Raw genomic sequence first — 19,222 nt, forward strand, 5'->3', positions numbered from 1 at the left:
CTAATTATTTAAAGAACTTTTGCTACTTTTGCTTTTAAAGCATTAAAACCTTTGATGGTGTGGATCACAACAAAATGTGGCAAGTCTTCAAACAGATGGGAGTACTAAATCATCTTACTTGTCTCTTGAGGAACCTATATATGAGCCAAGAAGCAACAGTTGGAACTAATTATGGATTGGTTTAAGATTGGAAAAGTAATATGTAATATGTAAAAAAAAAAAAAGTAATTTTTGCCGCAATGATGCATAGGGATAGCAATTGGGAGGGATAGGGATAGAGATAGGAACAGAGAAATGGACCTGAAATTTCATTGCTGTAAGGGATTATTTGCAGGACTAGAAGTTCCGAGCTTCAGAGTAGGTCAGCAGCTTCCCAACAAAACCCATTTATTAAGTTTCTGCTAAGTGACAATCACTTTGTTAAGCTCCGGGGATACAAAAAGAGGCAACAGATAGCTCTCGCCCCCAAGAGGTTTACAATATGACCGAGGAGATAACATGCAAACAAATACATAGAAAGCTATCCGCAGAATAAATAGGAAATAATTAATGGAGATAAGACACTGAAATTAAGAGGGGTTGGAGAAGGCTTCCAGTAGAAGGGGGGGATTTTATCTGGGACTTAAAAGAAGTCAGGGAAGCTAATTGTAGGAGAGGAGGAGAAAGGGTATTCCAGTAAAGGGGGATAACCAGAGGGAAGGTCAGGAGCAGAGACTTCCCTGAAGAGGCAGGAGGCCAGTGTCGCTGATCGAAGAGTTCGTGTTGGGGAGTTAGGTGTACAAGACTCGAAAAGTAGAACTGAGCTAAATTATGAAGAACTTTGAAAGTCAGAGGAGTTTGCATTTGATCTTGGAAGCAACAGGGAAGTCGCTGGAGTTTATTGCAGTGGGCCGCCGTTGGGGGTGGGGGGAGGGGCGGGGAGGCGGGGCTTCATGGTGCGCTTTAGGAAAAATCACCTAAGTGGCTGAATGGAGGATATATTGGAGTGAAATGAGACCCCAGGAAGGCAAACCCAGCAGCAGGCTATTGCAACAGGCCGTCCATGAGGTGCTGAGGGCCTCCACTAGAGTGTCAGAAGAGAGGAGGAGGCATTTTTGAGAGAGGTTACAAAGGTGAAATAGCCAGGCCTTGGTAAGAACTTGGATATTTGGGGATTGGAGGAAAGAGAAATAGTGGGGAATCCAGAATGACTAGGTAGTGAGCCTGAGGGACTACAAAGGTAGTGTTGTCCTGTACAATAAAAAGGAAGGCAGGATCGGGAGAGTTTAGGGAGAAATATAATGACCTCCATTAAAAAAAATCAGTTAAAGACTTCTACTCGATTTCCAATTTGAAATGCCTGAATGATAATTGGAGATTTGAGATTGGAGGGGTCAACAGAAAGACTGGGAAAGAATACCTAGATTTGAGAGTCATCATGATGAAATCTTAATAAAGCTGGCCCCAGCCCTAATATTCTAACTTCATTATAGGCCTGGCCCCACTGAACAGCAGACTCACTGCACCTACTTAGCCTCCGATCCCCACCCTTACCAATGTCCTAACCTCTTCATATATGCCTCACTGCTTACTAGAGCAACAGGTTCGTCCATGAACTTATAGTTCTCAGAGAACAGCAGGTGTGTCCATGTGATGGGATCCCAGCCACTGCCTCTACCTAGTCACTGCCCCCAGACCCATTCCCACAAAAACATGTGTGCTCTTGTATTCAATCACAATCACATCATCCATCTAAACCAAGACAGGACCACAATACCTATCTATCTTGACCAGATAGGACCACAATAGCTAATCAATTGAAGGGCAGCATGACCAGAATATTTAACCACTGAACCATAGATGGGACTTCTCCTCCATTACATGTAACCCCTTAACAAACTCCTGCTGCCTTTTTATTATTATTCATCTTTCTATATTCTATGTAAACATTGATTGTGTAATCAGCATCTTTGCCCTATAAAAATCCATTGTGGCTCTCTCTGGTTCCTCTTGGTATTTAGCCTGCTTCATGAGAAGTGACAATCTCAATAAATGCCTATACTTGGATTAGAGGTGGTCTGACTCTCAATTCTTTGAGATGGTTCCACCACAACACATTAAGAAACCCCAACAGTTTCTGGGTGGGCAAAGCCCCCACCAAAACATTTTTTGGTGGCCCTGGGTTTAAACCAAAACAATCAGGATACAGATGGTTATTAAATCCATTGGAGCTGATGAGATCACGTAGTGAATTAGTACAGAGGGGGAAGAGAAAAGGGTCTAGGATGAAGCCTGGAAGGACACCTAACATTAGAGGATCTGGAGGAAGATCAGGTAAAATAGACAGAGAAGGAGCAGTCAGAGAGGTAGGAGGAAAAGCAGGAGAGAGCAGTATTATGGGGGAAAAAACAGCTAAGTGAGAAGAGAGTATCAAAGACAATTTCAAAGGCTTCAGAGAGATCAAAGAGAATGAGGATTAAGAAAGTAGAATTGACTATGTTGTTGATAAATGTTTATTGAATTAAATTGAAATCGAAGACAACACTAGATGTGGTCTCCAACAAGGGCAGAGTATACGGAGACTATGACTTTGCTTCAAAAATCACCACTCTATTTCAGGTATGAAAAAAGAGATTTACCCGCAAAAACAGTGTTATCATACCGGGGAAGCTCAACGTTGATTTCGAGTTCTTAAGGAAGAATGCGGGACTAGGTGAATCCTTCAGTTTCAAAGAGCAAAGGAAAGTAAAAGTTGGAAATAGAAGGCCCCAGCGAGATTTGAACTCGCGACCCCTGGTTTACAAGACCAGTGCTCTAACCCCTGAGCTATGGAGCCCCCATAAGTTTCTCCTCTCAAGGCAGAATTCCAGGAATGCTAGACTTTTATACACTCATTTAATATTTCACGTTTTGCTTGGCTCTTCCTTGCAAATATACAAAGCTAAGTCCCTTCACTTACCTAAATTCAAAGGAAATCCATGACCCCGGTGGATCGCGGAAAAATGCCAAGAGTAGGATTTCATAGTTGTAATTGGTGTGGGTTCCAGTCCTTCAGACTCTACAATCAAAAGTGGGCTGAAAAAAAAAGTTCAGTTGTGTTCAAATAAAGGAATGAACAAGGAATCAGGAAGACGAGTTTCAGTTCAGTCTCAGACATTTACTAGCTGTGTGACTTTGGATAAATCACCTAAACTCCGTCTGCCTCAGTCTCCTCATTTGTAAAATGGGAATTATAACAGCAAATATCTTCGAGGGTTGTTGTGAGGATCTAACAATATGATATTTATAATGTACTTTGTAAACCTTTAAAAAGATATATAAATTGCTAGAAATTATTATTGTTTTTAAAAAGAGAGCACCCGATACGATAAAAAAGAGAAAACTGTCACTTCTTTACTGCAAAATTAGCGTGAACTATATTGACTATGGAAAATCTCGGGTTACCTTGGACTTTGTGTGAGCAAGAAGAAACTGACAAGTCCAAAGAGATAAATAGAACTTGGCTTGGGGGAGTTGAAAGCTGGTTGGCTTGTGTAGGATGTGGCTGAAGAAATGAGTAAGATGCCTTAGGCAAGTCACTTAATTTACCTAAGCCTCTGTTTCCTCATTTGTAAAGATGGCGGGGGACTGAACTAGATGGCCTTTGAGATTCCTGACAACTCTCCATCTAGATCTATGATCGTAGACTAGAACGGACAAGTGTAGACAGAAATATCATTGGCCAGCCTGACTGACTCAAGAGGTCTCTTGTCCAGCCTTCTTCTTAAGCCTCCAGGGTGAGCCAGTAGATTATTATATAATATATTCCAGATATATTATATCTGGAAAACCATACATTATTTTAAAGATGACACACTGAAATCATTCCAGGTGGGATAGTCAAGTCCCAGAGAATGATTGCTGGTTTAGGCAGGAGGCAGGTTGGGAGTTATGGAGGGCGAAAAGTGTTAAGTCTGGTTCATTAATCGACAAACAACGGTCAAAGTGAGGGAGGTATCTCGAGGTTTGACTTTGGACCTGTCCCATTTCCTTTAGTGTCTGTGTTGAAGGAGGCTTCGAAAGATCTTGAGAGTTACCAATAATCCTCGGTGGTGAGCGAGGTGGAGGTGTTGAGGTATTTGGGAAGAAGCATGTAAGCTTGGCTGTCCTTGTTGGGGTAAGGGTACGTACGTGCTGGTGGTGGCTGCTCTTGCCCCTTTGTAGCAGTTGGAGAGACCAGAATTTGCTAAACGAGTGTTCCCGGGACAGGCATGTTGGAGACAGAGGACTCAGAATGTCCAGAGTCCCTGGGTCTGTGCTGCAGGAGACTGAAACGTGTTTACGTTCTTTCCAGAGTGAGAGCGATGGTGAAAAGTGTGTGGTAGACCAACAGGGAGGTGTGGAAAAGTGAGTGTATGGTAAAGGAAGGAATGACTGAAAAGGAGAGGAAAGCAGTTTTAGGAAACCTTCGGAGCAATAACAACAAATAGTTTTCAGGAAATAACTGTACTGTGTGTATTCTAATATACTTCTGGGAGGAAACAAAAACAACGCAGTCGTGGCTCGTTGGTCTAGGGGTATGATTCTCGCTTAGGGTGCGAGAGGTCCCGGGTTCAAATCCCGGACGAGCCCTACCTGTTTTGTCAGACTTCGTGACGAGTTGGTAAGAAAGATCGTAACGGATATAGAATTATTGTAAGCTCTTCTTGTTATAGTTATAAACTACTTTTATGTTATCACTCTACTCTTCCTTTTGTCCCTCATATTCTGAAAAATTGAGTGTTGAATTCCTACTACTGGGTTCACCACCAAATAAAGCTAGATCTCTTTGTAAAACAGGCCGAATACTTCCATTATGCCAAACCTCCCTGCCTTGCAGAGGTGCCCACCAGTGTTTCTCTCTGAACTCCCCTTAATCGCGTAAGAGGCTGAAACTCTAAGTCGGATCTGATGCTGCCTACGACCCATTCTAGTAACAGCGTGGTCATTCACTCCACAGATCACTTGGTGAAAGCAGATGTGCACAAAATGGAAGTGGAAGAATGCGAAACCTGAGAAATAGATAAAAGCACAAATACACAGATTCATCAATAAATAGGTGAATAAAGAAAAAAATTATCCTCGTTTTGGCGTTTCAAACTTTCACTTTTTAGTCTTTTCCGACACTCTTGGTTCTTCTCCCTGCCTGGTGCTTGCCTTTCCTTCCAACCACTGTATTGGAACTCTGGGGCTTTTTTTTTTTTTTTTTTACTTCGAGGGGTTCGGTTTAGATAGGACGTTATGCTCTAAGTAACCTGACATACATAAAAGGTGGAAGACCTTTTATACCTAATTCAGACATTTTTGGGAGTTGAGAGATGAGGCACACTTGACCATTATTCAAAGGTGGCTGACAGGTAAATGGCCATTTCCTTCCCCAAAGGCGATTCAACTCGTCTTTAACAGTTACAATTAGGTAGCCTCACTTAAACAAAAGTGAGATACCTCCTTCGAGCCGGATTCGAACCAGCCACCTAAGGATATCTAGACGATCTGTTTCTACAATCCTCCGCTCTACCAACTGAGCTATCAAAAGGTCCACACAAAAAAAGCTAGACGTATGTCCTATTTTTAAAGGCGTGGCACTAGTCTGAGCCAAATTATTTCTTGTTTTCTTATTTCTGCTCGAGGAAATTGTGCCATTTGAGACACAGCCTGGGAATACAGCATGCACCTTTCCCACATGCTTTCAGACGCCGCCAGAACTTTTTCCATTCTGGTGGTGTCTAGCTTCATTTCTTCCTACAAACACAAGCTCTTTTAGAATTCCCTCAGAGCAATCACCCTATTTCTAACCATATTTCACTCCGTTGCCTTCGACTTTCCTAGAAAACACTTGGAATCACCGCAAAAACGGGCTTCATTCGCTTTTCTTCCTTCCTAAATTGCTTCCCAACAGATCCCGTAATTTACATCTCCAAAAAGAAAGATTGCACTCCTACCCTTCTGCTTTAGCCCCAGGACATGGACGACTTCATCTTTCTCGACTTCGTAGATAGTTAAATTTGGAAGCAATCTACTTAGACTGTACAATAACATACTAGAAAGGTTATACGTTATGACCAGATTTGTTTTATAAAAGTAATGTAGTACTGGTTGAACATTAAGGAGACTATACATACAATAAATCATGTTGGTAATATAAATAAGAACATGTGATCTTAACAATAGATCCTTAAAAGACTTTTGGCAAAATTCAGCACTTATTTCTATTAAAAACTAAAAAATATAGGAATGAATCATTTTGGATGCACCTCATTAAACGTGGTAAGTTGAATTATTTCTTTCAGACAGCCAAAAAAACTCCTATGGCATCTTAAGTGGAGATACAAACTGTACAGCACCTTCCTTTGGAAGGACTTGGATTGATAAAAAATAAATCTTTAGAAAATCTAAATTGTACAACTATTAGACTTCATTCCAGCCCACTCCCCCAAGACCTTCCTCCATTAGCAACCTGCAGATTCTTGACCTTCGGTTAACCCCTAATATTTGATTTTTCTGCTTCTACAGAAATACTGGGTTTCACTTGAAAAAGTAGCATAATCCCCATTTAATTTTATTTACTGTACATCACAAATAGTCTGGTGCTAGTTTGGTGCTGGCCAGCCCCGCAGTCTTTCTACTCTCCTATGGACTTAGCTGTCCTACTGATTTGTATCTCTACTATAATATCCCCTTCCTTCTCTTCTCTCCTTCTCTCTTGCGTAACGTCACCTTTGTGCCCATATTTTCGAGAAGAAATGATTTTACTTATTTTAGAAAAGAGGCTCTTGAACTGCATTTCTGAAAGTATTGTATCATTACCCACTCCCTCCCTCCACAGAATATAGTGTTCTCGAACTAAGGAGAATTGAATGACCAACTCGAATCTTCTGCATAATCTTTCATATAAATAAGAAAAAAAAAAACTCTGAGATGGCAGCGGTGGGATTCGAACCCACGCCCCCGAAGAGACTGGAGCCTTAATCCAGCGCCTTAGACCGCTCGGCCACGCTACCCACTTACCTTTTGATCTCAATCAGTCTGTAGGGATTTATTAGGCTCCCGTTATGTGCCAGATATGGTACTAAATTTGGGGAACGCAAAGACAAAATATAGTCCCTATTCTCGAGCAGCTCTTAACCAAAGCGGGAAGCCGACATAAAAACCACTACGTATAAACAAGATATGGGCTTGACAAATTGTTGCTATTCAGTGGAGGATAGACACCAGCATGAGGGGGAACAAGAGAGTTTTCTCGTAGGAGGTGGGATTTTAGATGGAATTTGAAGGAAGTCAGGGAAGCCAGAAGGTTGAAATGAGGAGAGATATAGCAATTCCGTGCAGGAAATGCGAAGTGATAATCTCGGGATTTCGGAGATTAAATGTCTTGTAAGAAAAAAAAAAAGGCGGGAAGCCAATGTCACTGGACTGCAAAGTACCTGAAGAATAAGGAAAGAGCAGAGCGGGGAAAGTAGGAAGAAGACTGGAAAGATAGGAAAGGGCCAGACTGGAAAAGTGGGAAGGGCCAGGTTATGGAGTTTAAAAATCAAACAAGATTTTATATTTTATGTTGGAAGTAAAAGGAAGCCACTGAAATTTATTGAATAGGGAGACCATACTGTCAGATTTGCATTTTAGGCAGATCAATTTGACAGCTGAATGGAGGAATGATCGAAGTGGTGAGAGATTGTAGTAGTCCAAGCATGAGATCTTGGGGCTGGGGAGCATACTAGAGTGATTACAGTGTCAGAGGAGAAATGACTGCTGGAAACACCAGTTTTAGATGGAAGTGTGGTAATGAGAGAGAGGGATGATTGAGAGGATGGTATTACTCTTAACAGTGATAAGAAACAAAGAGAAGGGGGTTGGGAAGAGGGGGTGATATATCGAGCTCTGTTTTGGAAATCTTGTGTGAGATGTCTACAAGACAATCAGTCTGAGATGTCCAAGAGGCAGTTGAAGATGCAAGTTAGGAGGAATGTTAAGATTGTATTAAGTAGATTTGAGTGTCATCTGTATAGAGGTGATGACTGAATCTGCTGATGAGATCTGATGAGAGGAACTGATGAGGTCACCATGTGAAATAGTATAGGGGAGAAGAGAAGAGGAGGGGAGGGAAGAAAGAAGGGGAGGGGAAGAGAAAAAAAAGACAGAGGAAAGTAGAAGAGAGAGGAGAGCAGAAGAGAGACCTGAGGCACTTCTCAGCAGATGTGGCCTGATTCCATAGGTATTAGAGGAATTGAACTCTGGAAGCAAGAAATCTACCCTACCTGAAAATGGATCCTCATTGAATAATGCCCTATCTAAGGGAAAGGGGAGACTACAGTAAAAAGCTGAAGGTGAGGAGGATAAAAGAATTGAAAGGAAGAGGAAATGAAACATGAAGAAGAAAAAAAAAGCTTCTGAAACTATTTCAGTCAGTTCCAACAAAGAAGAAGAAACTATACTATGGATGTCTTCCTTGGAAGCTAAGGTTAAAGATAAAAAAGAAAAAGAAGAAAATAAACTAACTGCAGAGAAATTGGAACATCTCCAAAAGCAAAAGATAAACCTTTTCCAAAATAAACATAAGATTTAGAACTTATTGCTTCATTTCAACAACTTGATTAAGAATATAAGATCCACTCTCAACTACTCCAGAACATCTTAAATGCAGGTTTCCAAAGCCCCACACCAATCTAAATGCAAGCAATTCCTGTCATGCTTCATGGTCATGAACTGCTGGCTTCTGCTCCTAGTGGATCTGGAAAGACCATGGCTTTTAGCATTCCTATTTTAATGCAGCTGAAACAACCCACAAATAAAGGTTTCAGAGCACTGATCATCTCATCCACATGAAAACTTGCCAGTCAGACTCATCAAGAGTTAGTAAGAATCTCTGAGGGCACAGGATTCAGAATAAATATGATATACAAGGCAGCTAGTTGTGACAGCCAAGAAATTTGGGCCTAAATCATCTAAGAAATTTGATATTTTTGTGACTACTCCAAATCAACTAATTTATTTGTTGAAACAAAAGCCTCTAGGAATAGGTCTGAAAAATGTGGCATGGTTGTGGTAGATGAATCTGACAAAATTGTCTGAAGACAGAAAGATTGATTTCAGAGACCAGCTGACTTTCCTTTTCCTGGCATGCACATCTCACAAGGTCAGGAGAGCTATGTTCAGTGCAAATTTTGCACATGATATAGAAAAGTGTAATTGGACAATGTAATTCTGCAGCAAAGTCTGTGGAATAAGAACCCCTGCTTGCTGGATCTGAGACAGGCAAACTTCTAGCCATGAGAGACATTGTTAAGAAGGGTCTCCACTCACCTGTCCTTGTTTTTGTTCAGTCCATTGAAAGAGCTAAAGAACTTTTCTAAGAACTCATTTATGAAGGTATTAATGTGGATGTAATTTATGCAGAGAGAACTCAGCAGCAGAGAGATAACACAGTCCATAGTTTTAGAGCAGGAAAAACCTGGGTCCTTATCTGCATAGCTTTGCTAGCAAGAGGAATTGATTTTAAAGGTGTAGCAATCAGCTATGACTTTCCAACCAGTGCAGTGCAATATATCCACAGGATAGGTCAAACTGGAAGAGCAGGACGTAAAGGAAAGGCTGTTACATTCTTCACTGAAGATGATAAGCCATTATTCCAAGTGTTGCCAATGTGATACAGCAGGCAGGATGTCCTGTGCCAGAGTACACCAGAAGTTTCCACAAGTTTTCAAGCAAACAAAAGAAGATGATTAAGAAACCATTGGAAAGGGAAAGCCAGCATTTGTACAGTCCTGAAGCATTTCCTAGAAAACTCTGAAAGTCAACAAAAAATTGTTCATCAGAATGCAGAAAGAAGACAGAACCTACCAAAACCAGAAATAGTAAACAGATTCCTTCAAAGACTATTCTAGAAATATTATTCTATTGCCTTAAGTATCCAATGTAAAGTGCTATTTTCATGGAGCACTTTGAATCACCCCTCTCCTTGAAATAAATCTCCAGGAAGCCATCAGTATAGAAAGTGATATGTGCTATCATTGTATCTTATCAAGTTTCAACTTAGAAATGTCTTTAGGGATAAAACTTTGAAAGAAAAACTGTTCTTGAAAATGAGTTGAATCCACAGGAATACTTCTAGAAGGCCCTAGTGCATAGATGGGTCAAGAAACACCCACAGATGGGTGATCATCTCTGAAAGTGTCCTCTGCAGGTGGAGGGAGTGATCACTGCTGCATGGCACCCAAAGACAAAGTGTCACATGAGAATTTGAGAACATTTTTTTCAAGATGCATCTGGAATAATGCATCATGAAAACCACACACTGTGTAGTCAAACATAACATGTTCACTTATTTAACAATCCTTATATAGCTTGGGGATGCCTTTGTGAAGTGGGCACAGCAAAGGGCCTCGAATTGCTCATGACTGGAGCAATTTAAGCCCCCGGAAATGAGCTGGAACTCTTCTGTTACTGTCTTCATTCTGTCAGGGAAGCACTAAACTCCTCCTCCCAACTGTCCATCTTGTTGCAGTTAGATCACTGCCAGTGGTGCCTAATTTTCCACCACTTAACCATATCACTGCATCCTATCTTTGGTGCATATGAGCTTGGAACTTTTGTAAATGCTGGTTTTGTGCTGTGGATTAAAAGCCTCTTGATCTGGAGAATGTGATTCACAAAAAAAAAATGGGATATTGCAGCACTTAACTCTGGATATGGGAGGTGAGGGAGAGGGAAGATTGAAGAATTAATTCTAAGTTTTGAATCTAGATGACTGGAAACATAGTGGTACCCTTTATAGAAATAGGTACATAAGAAAATAGGAGAGGTTTTTTGGGGGACAGGGAAGAAGGAAAATAATGAGTTTTGTCAGGATCCCCATGCCAGGACTATCCTTCTCTTTTTACCCCTCTTTTTTTTTTTTTTTTTTTTTTTTTACTATTAGGAGACAACCTGTTTTCCAGAGCTAAGGCCCAGCAAGGAAACTGTTTCCTGAGCTTGGCATAACAACAATCCTTTGTGTTCACCCTCTGGATTAACTCTGCCACAGCAAAATCCCAGAGTTGTTTTCCACTAGCCCCAGGTGGTCCCTGAGCTCAGACAAGCATCTGTAGGACCCACGTTCTGGTCATGAAACCCTGCTATGAATCAAACTTGTCTCATCGTTGCTATTAGCACTAATTGTTAGGGCTATAGCTCATATATATTATATATAATCATATAGCCATTGCTATATGGATTAAGATTTGACCTCACTGAAGTGGGTCTCCTTCTAGAGGAGGGCCCAGCACATGTATTTAGTTTCCCTCCTCCAATGGAACAATGGAAGGTTTTTGCTTATGACCGCTGCTGGTTCTATTTTTTTTTAAATTTTATTTCCTTAGAGTTAACTGTGGTTATGATGACCTATATGTGGTTATGTGAGTTATTTGGTATTTTTAGAGTTAACAGCAGTTGCATAACTTCTGTGACTTTTTGGTCATTTGTTTTCAGACTTGACAGTTTTATTTTGGACATATTGAACATAACATGTTCCAATGTATAGTCACACATAAAGAGAATTGGATGTGTAATGGGTCAAATGTGTACAAGAATTTCTAAAGATGACTTGAACATAAGATTGACAACTTCTTTAAACACTATTTCTAAGCTGTCATTTGTGGCTTTTGGCATCACCTTAAAATATGACTACTCTTAAGCTTCATCGCTTCCCATGGGATTTATTTGAATTCAATTAAAATGAACAAACATTAGTTGAGTCTTTATTGTGTGCAGACACTCTGGTAAAAGTTAAGACAGATACAAAGGTTAGAGAAGGCCCTGGCACCTACCATCATGATGTTTACAATTTAACCTTACAAAATGGGACCAATATTACCATGTTATACTAGCCTTTCCAATAGAGAAAGTCATTAAGATAATATATATTCAATGTTTTCAATAAAGCCAAAACTAATATTATCATATTAATCTAGGGTATTGAATTTCAAGAAATATAGACATTCATTCTATCAAGAACCATCAAAAATTAATTTTGATTACATTAAACTGAAAAATTTTTGCACAAAGACCATGGAAGCAAGATTAAGTGAGAAGCAGAAAACTGGGAAAAATTTTGACAACCAGGATCTCTGATAAAGGACTTATTTTGGGGGCAGCCAGGTAGCACAGCAAGTAAGAGCACCAGCTCCAGTGTCAGGATGACCTGGGGATCAAATTTGGGTTCAGATACTTAGCACCACACCTAGAAATAACTGGCCATGTAACCTTGAGCAAGTTACTTACCCCTGATTGCTTTAAAAAAAAAAAAGGACTTATTTTTAAAATATTCAGAGAACTGAGTCAAATTTGTAAGAATACAAGTCATTCCCCAATTGATAAATGATCAAAGGATATAAATAGGAAGTTTTCAGATGAAGAAATTAAAGGGATCTCTAGTCATATGAAAGAATGCTCTAAATCACTATTGATTAGAGAAATGCAAATCAAAAAAACTCTGAGGTACCACATCACACTTAACAGATTGACTAACATGACAAAACAGGAAAATGATAAGTTCTGGAGGAGATGTGGGAAAATTAGAACACCAATGCATTGTTAGTGGGGATGTGAAGTGATCCAACCATTCTTGAGAGCAATATGGAACTATGCCTAAAGGGTTATGAAACTGTGCATACCTTTTGACTCAGCAATACCACTTTCTAGGTCTGTATCCCAAAGAGATCATACAAATGGGAAAAGGATCCACATGTGCAAAAATATTTGTAGAAGCTCTTTTTGTGGTGGCAAAGAATTGAAAATTGAGGGGATGCCCATCAGTTGGGGAATGGCTGAATAAATTGTGGTATATGAATGCAATGTAATATTCTTGTGCTGTATGAAATGATGAGCAGGAAGACCAGAAAAACCAGGAAAGACTTACACGAACTGATGCCGATTGAAGTGAGCAGAACCAGGAGAACATTGTACACAGTAACTGCCACAATGTGTAATGACTAACTTTGATAGACTTACCTCTTCTTAGCAATGCAAGGATCCAATGCAACTTCAAAGGACTCATGATGGAAAATGCTGTCCACATCCAGAAAAGGAATTGTGGAGTTTGAATACAGATTGAGGCATATTTACTTTTTCTTTCCTTTTTTTTGTTTCTTCTTTCTTGTGGTTTCTCCAATTGGTACTAATTCTTCTTTACAACATGACTAATGTGAAAATAGGCTCAATATGAATTTATATGTAGAGCCTATATCAAATTACACAGCTTTGGGATGGGGGAGGGGAAGGATAAGGAGAAAATTTGGAACTCAGAATATTATGGAAGTGAATGTTGGAAACCAAAAATAAGCAAATACACTTTTTTTTTTAAAGCAATTGGGGTCAAGGTGTTTCTGGGTGGGTGCTAAGTGTCTGAGCCCGGATTTGATTCCTAGGTCATCCCAACACTGGGGCCAGTGCTCTGACTCACTGTGCTACCTGGCCACCCCATTAAATACGTTAAAAAAAAAAAAAAAGGAATAGTTAGAAAAAGAAGAGCCATCCAAAATATTCTTCCTCCCTATAGTTGAGTCAGAGAAGGGCACAAGTCAGATTAATCATTAGGAGATCAGACACAGATGCAAATACATATAAATGATTAGACACATATTCCTCAAGTCCCTTAAAAATTTCTTTTCTAAAAATTTTATTTTTTATTTTTTTTCTAAGCAATTGGGGTTAAGTAACTTGCTCAAGGTTACATGGCCAATTATTTTGTGTCAGACTAATCATTAGGAGATCAAACACAGATACAAATACATATAAAGGATTAGACACAGATTCCTCAAGTCCCTTTAAAAATTTATTTTCTAAAAATTTTATTTATTTATTTATTTTTTTCTAAGCAGTTGGGGTTAAGTAACTTACTCAAGGTTACATGGCCAACTATTTTGTGTGGGTGCTAACTATCTGAGGCTGGAACTGATCCTGGGTCTCCCTACTCTGGGGCTGGCATTCTTACTTACTGTGCCACCTGGCCACTCCTTTTTTTAATTTATAAAATAAAATATGCATTCCCATAACATAGTAAAAAAAAGATTATTGCACATGAAACTGTAAATCTATTATGTAAAATTTGCTATTCCTTTTAAATATATATTGAAGTTATGTAAATTTTTTTTCTTCCCTCCTCTCCTAGAGATGGTTATCATTAGCCACAAATATGTATACGCACACATGCACATACATGCATATATAGATACAAACACATATATATGTAAAATCATTCTATACATCTATTTTTAAACATTTTTTATTTAAAGTTTGAGTTTAAAATTCTATCCTTCCTTCCCCTCTCCCTTCCCAAGATGGTAAGCAATCAGATATAGGTTATACATGTGTAATTACACAAAACATTTCCATACTAATCATTTTGTACAAAAAGACTTGAAAAAAAGAAAGCGAAAAATAGCATGCTTCATTTTTGTATTCAAACAATAACAGTTCTTTCTCTGGAGACAGATAGTATCCCCTTGGGATTCTCTTGGATCATTGCATTGCTGAGAATAGCCAAGTCATTCAAAGTTCTTCATCGAGCAATATTGCTGTTATTGTGTACCACCATCTCTTGGTTCTGTTCACTTCACTATATATCAGTTCATGTAAATCTTTCCAGGTTTTTCTGAGATTACCTTGCTTGTCATTTCTTATAGCATAATAATGTTCCATTATAATCATACACCACAGTTTGTTCAGCCATTCCCCAATTGCTGGACATCACTTTCTAGGACAGTTGCTTTTCCAATGAAAAGTTTCACATTTTCTTCTCCCCCCCCCCTTTTTGATTTTGTTTTATTGTATCTTGATGTCTCATAGTTATTAGTTTCTACTTATTCTATTCTACCCTTCAAGGAATTTATTTTCTTCAGCAAGTTCTTGTACTTCTTTTTCCATTTGGCCAATTTTATTTTTTAGGGAGTGATTTTCCTCGGTATATTTTTGTATATCTTTTCCCATGCTATCGACTCGTTTCTCATGATTCCCTTGCATTACTCCCATTTCTTTTTCCATTTTTTTTCTTCTACTTCTTTAATTTGCTTTTTAAAATCCTTTTTAAACTCTCCCAGGAATTGTTTTCGGGCCTGAGACCAAACTACACTCCACAATCTTGGTAGGAAGCCTTTACATACTTCTATTTATCAGTTCTTTCTCTGTTTGCAAGTATCTGATTAGGATCATGGCTCCATCACAGTACAGAGTAAGCTAATAAGGCATGCTTGACCCTCCATACCTATTTCCTGCAAAATGAACATGAAGAATCATACAAATCTATATCTATGTGGTGATTTTAGGTTGATGGAGAGACAGAGAGAGAAACAGGGTGAGAGAGAGAGGGACAGGGAGACAGAGACAGAGAGAGAAACAGGGAGAGAGAGAGAGAGACAGAGACAGAGAGGCAGAGACAAAGACAAACAGTGAGGCAGACACAGAGAGTGAGACCGAGATGTCGATAAAGACAAATAGATAAACACAGATAGACCCATAGAGAGACAGATAAAGAAGAGGGAGGAAAAAAGAAATTGAGAAAGAAAGAAATGGAGATTGAAAGACAGACAGACACAAAGAGACAGAGTCACAGAAAGAGAAAGACAAAAAGGAGAAAGACAGAGAGACTCAGGGAGACAGAAACAGAGACAGAGACAGAGGCAAGGGTGGAGAGAGCACAGAGATTCTGAATTATGACTGCGGCCAGTTCTTTCTCCAGCTTTTGCTATCAGTGCAAACCATTACTAACACAAATCTCTTGGAGAAGAGTCAGGAAGATCATGACATTTTTCAGACTCTCTTTTTCTTAGTGTTGGCTGGTGATTTAGCAGGTAGTGGGAAACCAAGTGGATGTGGGCAAGGAATGAATGGCATCTCTCCACCTCTCCTGGCAGGTAACAATATTATTTCGTTAGTTGCCATAGAGTAGTTGGGGGGAAATGAGTTGAAATATGTTATGAAGAATGAGATGAGATGAAGGAGACATAAATAGATGAGAGTAAAGTGGAAGGTGAAATAAAAAAAGTAGGAAAAGCTTTAGAAAAACTTGAAGAAGATGGGTTTTACTGAAAGAACTTGCACCTAAGAAACTAAATATAGTGAGTACTATTCAGAAAATTGCTGAAAGGAAGCAATTTGAGGCATTTGGCTCGTTGGTCTAGGGGTATGATTCTCGCTTTGGGTGCGAGAGGTCCCGGGTTCAAATCGCGGACGAGCCCTAAGTATTTTCACACTTTTTAAACTTGTGGTATGGCCCTGCAAATAGTAAGATGATGTTTGTGCAGTATTGGAAACCCAAACAGTAATAGAAAACCGTCTTACTATCTGCAGTTTGGCATAATCGAAAGGCGATGGGACAAGGAATCAGAAGGTTTTTATGTGAGTCACAGCATATGAAGACAAAGTTTCTTCATATCTAAAATTGGAATAAGTAAACTTACACTCACAGTAGAAAGCAAGAGAGAGAGAGAGACAGAGAGAGAAAGAGAGAGAGAGAGAGACAGACAGACAGACAGACAGACAGAGACAGACAGAGAGACAGAGAGACAGACAGAGACAGAGAGACAGAGAGAGAGAGAGAGAGAGAGAGAGACAGAGAGACAGAGAGACAGAGAGAGACAGAGACAGAGACAGAGAGAGACAGAGACAGAGACAGAGAGAGAGAGAGAAAGGGCCAGGAAAGACTTCATGAATGGATATCACCAGAATTCAGCCTTGAAGAAAGGGAAAGAATGTCAAGAAAGTATGGTGGGGATGAGGGGAAAAGAATTCATTCCAAGAATGGAAAATCAAATAAGTAAAAGACCAAGTCAAAAGAATGGGAGCAGCTGTCACAATAGTATAGTAAGTGTGGGAGCAGAATGAGAAGATGGATAGTAGTAAGGGTAGAACCAAAAAAGACAATGAAGTTAAAAAGAGGGAAGAGCCACGTACAGCTTTTATATACATTCCAATTCTTGGCTTTAATGACTGTGTCTGGAGCTGGCTTCTCTCACTTTAATGCTGACATGATTTTTGTTTTTCAGACAAGGAAGTGTAGTTTCCTAATGATTTTTGGTCTCTCTTGGAGAAGTAGGAAATTAAGAAGAAATCTAAAACAGCATGAGAGAACTAAGGTAGGACTATATAAAAGGAGAAAACTTAGGTCACAGGTCAATTTGGGGGGAGAGAATATTGTGTGTGTAACATATATGAAGTAATAATTGCAGAGAAAAAGTTTTTGATTGACTTTTAAAAGACTAGAGAGAGTGAACAAACAAGAGTTTAGGGTTGTGAGAGCTCCTGGGTTCTAGTCTCCAACCCTGGTTAATTTTAACTTTCTCTGCCTAAACACTTTGAAGTCATTTCTGATCTTCACTTACTTCTTTCAGCCTTGCTTTGTCTTTTGATCCTTGGCCTCTTCTAGAGAAGAAGCCATTGTCTCAGAGCCTTTCTTTCTGTACTTTTCACAGCATTAGGTACACTGCATGACTGCAATTACCTCCAAATCATCCATAGTATCTTTGTGAAAAACTTTATTTGCAATCTGGGAAAGGAAGAAGCAGGTACATCTGGGAGGGAACCTCCAGATCATGAGAGAGACAATCTCCTGTTGTGGAAAAAGTAGTAGATGGAGAATCTGGAGAGGTAGTTCTAGGTTCAGTCTCTAGCTTCTTGAATATAGAGTAAGTCACCTCACTGTCTCCGGGCTTCATGTTCCTTCATTGTAAAAATGAAAGACTTTACTATGATTTTTCCATCTTTACTATCCTAGGAATAAAAGAAAATCCCAAGTAAGAAATCATTTGTTTAAAAGAAAAAAAACCATTATCTTTCTCGAACCTTTGATACTATCATTTTCTTCTTTCTAGGTTTTTGTAACACCACTTTCTCTTGGTTCTTCTCCTACCTGTTTGACTACTCTTTTTCAATTTTAGCTGAATCTTCATTCAGGTAACATAGGGTTCCCCAAGTATCTATCTTGGGCCCTCTTCTCTTCTTTGTCTGTACTATTTTGCTTGGTGATCTTAACGGGTTCCATGGATTTAAGTATCATTTCTATGTAGCTGATTCTCAGATACATTTATCCACCCTTAGCCTTTCTCCTGATATCCAGGTTCATATCACTACCTGTTTAGCATCTTGAACTAGATTTCCTGTAGACATTTTCAATTCAACATGTCCAAAATGGAACTCATCATGTTCCCTACTCCCCAAACCCATCCCTTTGCTGTACTTCCTTGTTATTGTTGAGGGCACTACCATCTTTCTAGGCAGCTAGGTGATATAGAGGATATAGCCATAGACCTAAAATTAGGAAGACCTGAATTCAAATCAGGTTTTAGACATTTACTATCTGTGTGACACTGGGTAAGTCATTTAATCTCTGTTTGCCTTAGTTTTCTCAACTGTAAAATAAGGATAATAATAGTACCTATTGCACAGTTATTGTGAGGATCAAATAAGATAGTATTTGTGAAGTATTTGGCATGTGTCTGCCATATAGAGGCACTTAATAAATCATTCCCTTCCCAGTCACTAGGTTTTCATTGTAGTTGTCATATTTGACTCTATTACTCATACTCATTCCAGATATCGTATCTGCTACCAAATTCTTTGAATTCTATAGTTATAACATTTTTCATATATGCCCCCATACATTCTCAAAGGGCTGCTAGAGGACTCATTCCCTCCCAACTTGATTATTTCAGTAGCCTTCTGATTCCCTCTCCTTGCTTCAACTCTTTTCCCACTCTAATACATCATCTACTCAGTTTTCAAACTGATCTTAAAATTCAAGTTGGACTATCACATTTTCCTATTCGGTAAACTTTAAAAGCTCCTTATTAACCCTAGGATCAAATACATAATCCTGTTTAGCATGTAAAACCCTTCACAATCTTACTCCAACTTATTGTTCCATATTTATTATACTTTAGTCCCCTCCCCACTCCCCATTCTTGAGTTCAAACAACTCAATTTGTATCCCTCACCTAGGACATTCCATCTATCTCTCCAGCCTTTGTAGAAATATGTCTGACATACATTTTCTCCCCACCTCCATGTCTTACATAAGGGGTGGGGAACACCTCTAGGTCCTCAAGTGTGGCCCTTTCACTGAATCCAAGTTTGGAGGCCACATGTGACCTCCAGGCCAAAGGTTCCCCACCCCTGTCTTAGAGGGTAGCAACTCTTCCTCCCTCTCTCCCTTCCCTCTCTCCCTTCCTTCCTTCCTTCCTTCCTTCCTTCCTTCCTT

The 19,222-nt window shown here is 39.4% G+C and overlaps 1 long non-coding RNA gene, 5 other non-coding genes and 1 pseudogene across 7 annotated transcripts in view; 3 read left to right on the plus strand and 4 right to left on the minus strand.

The window, feature by feature from the left end:
• Window positions 1-2,742: 2,742 nt before the first annotated feature.
• Window positions 2,743-2,815, minus strand: TRNAT-UGU (transfer RNA threonine (anticodon UGU)). The gene has a single exon. It is a non-coding gene; the product is annotated as a tRNA-Thr (tRNA).
• Window positions 2,816-4,518: 1,703 nt separating this feature from the next.
• On the plus strand, window positions 4,519-4,590 carry TRNAP-AGG (transfer RNA proline (anticodon AGG)). Its single transcript has one exon. It is a non-coding gene; the product is annotated as a tRNA-Pro (tRNA).
• An 853-nt stretch (window positions 4,591-5,443) lies between these two features.
• On the minus strand, window positions 5,444-5,533 carry TRNAY-GUA (transfer RNA tyrosine (anticodon GUA)). The gene is given in 2 exon segments: window positions 5,444-5,479; window positions 5,497-5,533. It is a non-coding gene; the product is annotated as a tRNA-Tyr (tRNA).
• Window positions 5,534-6,916: 1,383 nt separating this feature from the next.
• On the minus strand, window positions 6,917-6,998 carry TRNAL-AAG (transfer RNA leucine (anticodon AAG)). The gene has a single exon. It is a non-coding gene; the product is annotated as a tRNA-Leu (tRNA).
• A 1,076-nt stretch (window positions 6,999-8,074) lies between these two features.
• Window positions 8,075-9,878, plus strand: LOC138168757 (probable ATP-dependent RNA helicase DDX52; annotated as a pseudogene).
• Window positions 9,879-16,133: 6,255 nt separating this feature from the next.
• Window positions 16,134-16,205, plus strand: TRNAP-UGG (transfer RNA proline (anticodon UGG)). Its single transcript has one exon. It is a non-coding gene; the product is annotated as a tRNA-Pro (tRNA).
• Window positions 16,206-17,484: 1,279 nt separating this feature from the next.
• Window positions 17,485-19,222, minus strand: part of LOC138168450 (uncharacterized) — a 3,402-nt gene continuing 1,664 nt past the window's right edge. For both annotated transcript variants that reach the window (XR_011170100.1, XR_011170101.1), the window contains exon 3: window positions 17,485-17,736. This is a non-coding gene — a long non-coding RNA (uncharacterized lncRNA). The remainder of the gene's footprint in view (window positions 17,737-19,222) is intronic.

Source organism: Petaurus breviceps, unplaced genomic scaffold (assembly GCF_028583685.1).
Source record: "Petaurus breviceps papuanus isolate PSGF00001 unplaced genomic scaffold, PetGlider_PUasm1.0 37, whole genome shotgun sequence".
NCBI lineage: Eukaryota > Metazoa > Chordata > Mammalia > Diprotodontia > Petauridae > Petaurus > Petaurus breviceps.